Genomic DNA, 8,667 nt, shown 5'->3' on the forward strand with positions numbered 1-8,667 from the left:
AAAGGATCTGAATAGACATTTCTCCAAAGAAGATATACAAATAGCCATAAGCACATGAAAAGATGCTCAACATCACTAATCATTAGGGAAATGTGAATCAAAACCACAATGACATACCACTTTACACCCACCAAGATGGCTAGAAAAAAGACAGACAATAACAAGTGTTGGTGAGGATGTGGAGAAACTGGAACCCTCACACGTTACTGATGGAAATGTGAAATGGACGACAGTTTGGTAGTTACTCAAAAAGTTACACATAGAGTTATCATATGACTTAAAAATTCCACTCCTAGGTATACACCCCAGAGAAATGAAATATGAATATATTTAACATACTAAATATATTGAATATTCATATGTTAAAATAGGAATATATATGCATATAACCCATTCATATGTATTTGTGAAATATGTCTACCCCAAAATTTGTACATAGATGTTCATAGAAACTTTATTCATAATAGCCGACAAGTGGAAACAACCCACAGTTCATCAACAGATGCATGGATAAACAAAAGTAGTATATCCATACAAAGGAATATTATTCAGCAGTAAAAAGAAACAAAGTATTGTTACATGCTACAACATGGATGAAGCTTGAAAACATCACGCTAAGTGAAAGATCACAAATTATGTGATTCCAACTGTGTAAAATATGCAGAGCAGACAAATCTATAGAGACTGAAAGTAGATTAGTGGTTGCCTAGGGCCAGAGGTGGAGAAAATGGGCAGTGAGTGCTAAGGGGTAAGGGATTTCTTTTAGAGATGATGAAAATCTAGAATTAGATAGTGGTGATGGCTGCACAACTCTGTGAATATATTGAAAACCATTGACTTATGCACTTTAAATGAGTGAATTTTGTGGTATACGAATTATATCTCAATTAAGCTGTTAAAAGTTAAAAAAAGAAATGGTCCGGCAGTAGTACCCTCACCACACACAGCCCAGGAGGAGCCCAGAAGGAGCCTGGCCTGGAACACTGTGGTGGACCCCAAGGCTTAGCAACTGGGGCTGTCAGTCACCTATAATCCCTGTGGCAGATTCTCTTGAAGAGCTGAACAGCATGTTTCCACAGCCCCCACAGAAACCGCGAACAATCACATCACATTTGCATGAAGTGGTTTTCAGAGAAAGCATTGTTCTTCTGCAATGATCCTTCTGCCTCACATGCATTCATTTAATAAACATTAATTAATTTTGTGTATCCTGCTATGCATTAGGCCCTATGCTAAGTGCTGGGGGAAAAAACTGGTCTCTTGGTCTCAACTCTTTGCAATTTCTTCTTCTCCCTTTCAGTTTTTCCTTACAGTAAAAATTAACTTTTAAGAAAATGGCTTTTTACAATTTACATTGTGTTCCATGTACGTTAGTTTATCTGATCCTCACTTAAGCACTGCATGATAATTATCATTTTTATTTTTTTTTAAGTATAGTTTTTTTGGTGAGGAAGATTGGGCCTGGGCTAACATCTGTTGCCAATCTTCCTCTCTTTTTCTTTTCTTCTCCCTGAAGCCCCAGAATACAGTTGTATTTCCTAGTTGTAGGTCATTCTAGTTCTTCTACGTGTGATGCCACCACAGCATGGCTTGATGAGCAGTGTGTAGGTCTGCGCCCAGGATCCGAACAGGCGAACCCCTGGCCGCTAAAGTAGAGTGTGCAAACTTAACCACTGGGCCCTGGGGCCGGCCCAATAATTATCATTATTAACCAAGAATACCCTTACAGAATTTAACTTTTGTCCAAGACCAAAAAGCCAATAAAAAGTAATTACCAATCTCCAAATTCTGTACTTTCCAAACAATCTATGTCCTGTAGTTTTCACTTCTCTGTTACTCTCTCTCTCTCTCTCTCTCTCTCTCTCTCAAAGAGAGCATCAGCAGCTGTAGGTCCCAGTCCTGCAGTTTGAACCGCAGTGGGGAGAGAAGACCACCTCCGCATAACTCTAGTGAGCCCCTGGGTTGATTCTGATTGGACCAGCCTTGGTCACACACTCACCGCTGAGCCAAGCGCTGTAGCTGGAGGAGTTCCTGGCTCTGGTGTGCGTGTGGGTCACGTGAGGATCACGTGAGGTCTGGGTCACATGTCCGCCTGGGAGGCAGAGGTAGGCAGCCCAGCCGGAAGCATGAGGTCTGAGCAGGAAGGAGGGCAGTTACACTGAGGGAAACGCAGGCTTTGTGGAGCAGAGGCCCAGTGCAAGGGCTGTGTGCACTCAGAAGCCAGGGTCTATGACAATGGACAGCTGTCCTGCTCAGCTGCTCTTCTGTAGTGCTGAGGCAAAGATATTCAGCCCCCAGAGCCTGGGAGTGGTGGAGCCAAAAGGTTTCAGGATTCCAGAGAGATCCGTCCAAGTAGCCCGCAACATCTTCATTCCCCGGGACACCTGCCCGCTGGGTAAGAGGCGGCACTCAGCGGTGAGGGGTGGCGCTGTGGGCATGATGAGCAGGAAAGTCTCACTTACCCAACCTTGGACTCATAGGATGGAGAGGCCTTCCCAAGTTCGCCCAGGCCACTCCCTGCCCAAGGCAAAGGCACATCTGCCCGAGACGGCTGACGGGAGCGTCTGCCTTCCCTCGCAGCAGCCCCGTCAGCAGCATGCCGCCTCTTGCCACTGAAAAGAGCTCATTCCTCCTCCTGCTTCCGGCCCACCTCCCTTTCTTCAGCCTTGAAGAAGAGCTGGCTCCTCCCCATTCCCCTGTCACCGCCGTTCGGGGGATGGGAACTTTATTAAATGTCATTTATCCTTCTGCTCACCAGCACATGAGACAAACATCAGCTGAGCACCATTTATGAGCCAAATGCCCTGCTGGCTGCTGTGGTCACAGAGATGGATAAGACAATGTCCCAGCCCCAAGGAGCTCGCAGTCTAGTGGGAAAGAGGCCCCTAACTAAACGAGTCTCTTAGACAGTGAGGTAGGAGAATTTCCTTCTGCACAGCAGGTGAGGGCTGGCAGGTGAGGGCTGGGGGGCCAGGGAGTCAGGAGGAGCGCGAGGAGATTATGGTTGAGCAGAGTCATTTGTTAAACATAGATTTTATTCTTATTTTTCAAAACTACACAAATTTGTGTAAAAAAATTAGAGAATGCAAAATCAGCAAGAAGAAAATAACCACAATGTATTGGTACCCCCCCACCCAGTTTTCTTGGCTGTGTATTACATATTGTTTTTTAACTGGCTTTTTTTTGCTTTAAAATATGGCCATTTGAATCATAAGTGTTTTTCTATACCAGTTTTAATGGCAACACAGGATTCTGCTGAATGTTTTTTGAGGATCTTTGAGAGAGACCAGCAAGGAACACCCATCTTTCCTGCCCAGATCAATCGAGAGCGAAGGCAGCCAGTGGAGAACCAAACTCACCTTATTCCTAATTAAGGCTACCCTGGGAGGTGTCACTCACATCGAGCGGCAAAGCGGGCCTGGCGACCCGTCCCTCTGTTCAGACCTTGGAAGATCCCACCTCAGGCAGAGCCTACAGCAGACAACTCACCAAGTGGCCGGACCCCACTGGCCCCGGTGGAGCAGGATGAAGAAGATTCGCCTTGAGCTAACTGCTGCCAATCCTCCTCTTTTGCTGAGGAAGACTGGCCCTGAGCTCACATCTGTGCCCATACGTGGGACACCTGCCGCAGCATGGCGTGCCAAGCAGTGCCATCTCCGCACCCAGGATCTGAACCGGCGACCCCGGGCCACTGAGAAGCGGAACGTGTGCACTTAACCGCTGCGCCTGCGCTAGCAGGCCGGCCTCTGTATCACCTCATATTTTACATTTACTGTGGCTTTTATCCATAATTTCTTTCTCTAAACTGTTTTACTTCTAAACAATCAAAAGACCGTATTTAAAAGAAAAGCTCACAAAGCTTACTTTAAAAGTTTAACTTATATTCTTAAATCACATTATCCATAACACTGAAAATTATTTTGACTCCAGTGTTTGACGCTGGAATTGAAAGAGAGAGCGCACTGGGCCGGCTTTACTCCATTCAAAGCAGGATTTTTTCACACACACACACATGTTGACAACCACATTGTCACTTATAAGATGTCCCTTCCAAGAAAATTAATGTGTCACAGACACTGCCTCATAGTATATGGAAGGGACTCTTTTTTCTAAGGTGATAATATTCTTTTTTTTTCAAAGACTGGCACCTGAGCTAACATCTGTTGCCAATCTTTTTCTTCTTCTCCCCAAAGCCCCCCAGAACATAGTTGTGTATTCCAGTTGTGAGCGCCTCTGGCTCTGCTGTGTGGGACACGGTCTCAGCATGGCCTGATGAGCAGTGCCGTGTCCGCGCCCAGGATCCGAACCGGCGAAGCCCTGGGCCACCGAAGCGGAGCACATGAACTTAACCACTAGGCCACAGGGCCGGCCCCGGTGATAACATTCTGATTTGAATTATTACTTCATTAAAAGAAGGGGAGGTTTTTCATGGTCAGTGAAACTCAAGGTACTCTGCGTACAAAATGGTGAGTGTTCCAATGTAAACAGATTTTCCTGATGGTGGATATTTCCCACGGACGCAATCAGTGCTCCAGAAATAAATGTATTAACCATTACCATTTATATGTAACTGGATTTAGACAACTCAAATATAACCCCATAATGAAAATATATCAACTTTTTCTTCCCCTCAAAGAGATTTGGGGTGAAATTCTCCACGTAAGGTAGTCAGATTTCTTTAAAAAACAAAGTTGCCAAATATGCCTTACCTTGAGATGAATGTTGTGGAATAGGAGAAAAATGACAGCTAAGGAGAAATAACCTTTCGTGAAGCACACGTGCAAACAGGCACCATTCGGTGTTGGGGCTGTGCGCTCTGCTCGGCCCTCGCAGGCCCAGGGTCAGCGGAGGAGAGCACCCCGATACCGCGCCCTCGCGGTGTCCAAGAGCGGCCACACGTGCACGTGGTCAGTATTTTCTCCGGTTGTTTCCCAGATAGGACGTTCAAAAGGCCAACTGTGAAGGTGCAACATCGCACACCTGGCCATCCACTTCGTTTCTCCCTCACCCAGCACGTCTTACTCGTCTAAGTTGCAGTAAAATAGATGGTTCATTTGAAGAGAACACTTCTGAGTTCTGAGCGTTCAATTTTCTCACTCTTTAAAAATTGTGGTAAAATATACATAACATGAAATTTACCATTTTAACCATTTTTCAGTGCACAGTTCTGTGGCATTAAGCACATTCATACTGTTGTGCAACCATCACACCATCCATCTCCAGAACTTTTCATCTTCCCAAACTGAGGCTCCTGACTCATAAACGCTGACTCCCCGCGCCCCCTCCCCCGGGCCCTGGAGACCCCGTTCTACTTTGTGTCTGTGAGTCTGCCTACTTTAGGAACCTCGCCTAAATGGAATCATACAGCGTTAGTCCTCTTGTGTCTCTAACTCACTTTGGCAGCTCCTTAGCGTCTGCATTTAAGGAGAAGGGAAGAAATGTGACAAATGGCTAGCAGATTTCTTAGGGCAGTGGCTTGAAGGATAATACACATTTTTGCTATTTTCCAATGATTTGTAAGGCCATAATGAAAAGATTATTAAATTATTAATTTTTACAAGCTTACAAGCTTGAATTTACTGTCTCACTTTCATGCCATTCCCCTAAGAAAAGTGTTTGTGTCTTGTTACTGGAACATTGTTTCACCCTCTGCTATGTTCATTTTACACAAACCACTTGTGAGCTGGCACTTTCGGAAATCTCCCTATGCGGAAACGCGCAGACCCTCACTGTGGGACAGTGTGTGTGTGGATGTGATTCTAACATGTATCGAATTATCATGGACTATAAGGATGTACTGAAGGTACTGAAGGAAGGGTGCGGCGTTCCCCTGTGAAATGAGCCATCAGAAAGAGCCAAGGGGGTGCCGGCCGGTGGCACAGCAGTTAAGTTCGCACCTCCCGCTGTGGTGGCCTGGGGTTCGCCGGTTGGGATCCCGGGTGAGGACATAGCACCTCTTGGCAAGCCATGCTGAGGTAGGCGTCCCACATTTAAAGTGGAGGAAGATGGGCACGGATGCTAGCTCAGGGCCAGTCTTTCTCAGCAAAAAGAGAAGGATTGGCAGCAGTTAGCTCAAGGCTAACCTTCCTCAAAAATAAAAACGAAAACAGAAACAGAAAGAGCCAAGGGAGAGGAGGGGCGCCGACGGTCGGAGCTGGGGGCTGCGGTCCTTCAGTGAGCTCAGAAAGAGGCAGATGCCTTCGTCTGCCCTGCAAATGGTGTGAGCGTCAGGGAGGACATCGTGACTTAGTGGTGGACTGAGGGGGGGTATATTTGGTTCAGGGTGAGGGTTGAGTTGGCTTCTGAAAGCTGAAGGCGGCGGGTGAGGGAGAAGGTCTCTGTTAGACTCACGCCACCTCCAGTGCTGCTGAGGGGTCCAGACTAGACGCCAGCTGCGACCGAGGGGCTGGACAGTCCTGACAACCAGCTTGACTGGGTGTGGGACACCAGTCAGATTGGAGAGTTCTGGATGATGGGAGAGGGAAGATTATAGAAACCAATCAGAGAGCGAAGAGAGGAGGCCCAAGTCCTGGGGTGGGAGTGGGGGAGGGTACTGTTAAGGCAAATCCTAGAGGACCCATGGGGTTATCAAGTCCCCATACAAGGAAATCGGACTAGAAGTTTTCTGAAAACTATTAAAGAGTCTACCAGCTCTGAATGTGGTAGGACGATTTCAGGCCAACCTTCATCCCAGCTAAACCCTGTTATTGTGTAGTTTCTCCTCCTTCATATATAATTTTGTCACACATGAATATTTTATCACTTTTTAATTTACTTTAGTTTCTAGGTAACTCTTCAAAAAAACCCAACCCTGTTGGCTTGTCAAGCACAAAAGAGATGGTTTTTGGAATTAAAGGCCTGTAGAGGGGTTGGTTCAGGGTCCCTTTGCAGCCAAGCACGGTGGTGGTGATGACAGGGGCCCCTGGATGTTCTGGCGAGAAGATAAGGGAGAAGGGCAGGCTCTTCCTGCCTAAACTTTGCAAAACATGCCCATTCAGCCATATTTTAGGGATTCCTGGAACTGTTGAATTGTTTGGAATATTTGAGGTTATGTGGTCAGCCTCCCAACCAATGCAGAGATCACTAGCTATAGATCTACAGGTCACCGGCTCATGGCATCCAGTTGGTGTCCAAATGTGCCAGGACAGACCTCAGGATAAGAGTGTCCTAAAATTTTAAGCAGGTAGATATACTGTCTATTCAGATCATGGTTTTTAAATTTGGCTATTGTGTTATGCTATGCAAATCTTGCAAAAGCATTCTGAAATGCACCCGGAGAGTGTGAGCCTGACTTCCCGGGAAGTCATGGGTGAGTTAAGATGATTGTGAATTAATCATGGCTGTTACTGAAAGAGTCTATCAGAGCTCACAGATGTCTGATGGCAGTAACCACAGTGTTTATATTATAGATACTGTGAACACCTGAAGGATGTGCTAGTAGGAAGCGTGTGCACACAGATGTGAAATGTGCACATCATTCGATAGGTTAAATGAAATCCTGATTCAGTCTCTCTACTACTGCTCAACTGTGTGTGTGTGTGTGTGTGTGTGTGTGTGTGTGTGTGTGTAAGCCTTCCTGGTATCTCAGAGGCAGAGGTTCTGATCGCCTGAGGACTCTGCTGCAGAAAAGCAAGATCACCTCCACGGTAAGTAATTACCACTTGTTATTAATTTGATGACTTGGAGAATCTGCAGAACTTTGTACCATATGTCATTAAATTCTTTACACACACATCTCCTACTATAGAGAACACTCTTCTGAGGACAAGGACCATGTCTTTGTGTCTCTTGTATTTAACACAGTGTCTGGCGCACAGCTGGCATTCAACAGAACTTGGTTGAATGAATGAATGAATGAATGAACGTTAGGGAGTTTCACTTACCTTCAGATGAAAGTGCCGTGAGAACGCTACCGCATTGCCCATCACTGCACACGACTTCCTGGGACTGTGCATCTCACACAGTTACGCTAGATAAATGACAGAGATAGACAAACCAGCGGGAAAAGCAGACAAATGAAAAAATGCTAAGACCAAAAGACCCCGAGGTCTATGAAAAATGGGAGAAAATAGAAACTTGACATTTATCTAATTAATTTACTGATGTGATGCCTAAAACGTATCATTTCCGGGAGGAGAACCACGTTGGGCTTTGAATACATCGTTACATTGAATATATCGACTCTATTGTAGAAGAAAAGAAAGTACAATCAATAAGGAACCGAGGAAGCTGGACCTTACGCGTGGAGGCACCAGACACAGCAGAGAAACACAGGTTTAGGGTTCGATAGATCCGGGCAATTTCCTGGATCAGCCATTCACTAGCTGTGGCACCTCAGATAGATCCAGGTCCCCTGTATGCAAACTTGTATGTAATTTATTTGTATTTTACTTGTAATTTTATTTGTAATTTATTTGTAATGTAATGTATTTAATTGTCTGTATGGATTCGGGTCCCTTGTGTGTAAAACTAGAGTTTCAGTATCAACCTTTAAAAATTAAAGAAAATGTATTTACTCAGTGCCTGATCATCAGTCACCCATGTCCAGCTGGAGCGGTGAGCATGAAGAAAAGCCTGTGAGATGAAAATGTTCAAAGAAGCAACTGCACACAGATGGAGGGCTATCTGGGTTGAAGTCATGGCACATCACATGATGGCAATCTTATT

This window comes from Equus quagga, chromosome 6 (genome assembly GCF_021613505.1).
Source record: "Equus quagga isolate Etosha38 chromosome 6, UCLA_HA_Equagga_1.0, whole genome shotgun sequence".
In the NCBI taxonomy this organism is placed as follows: domain Eukaryota; kingdom Metazoa; phylum Chordata; class Mammalia; order Perissodactyla; family Equidae; genus Equus; species Equus quagga.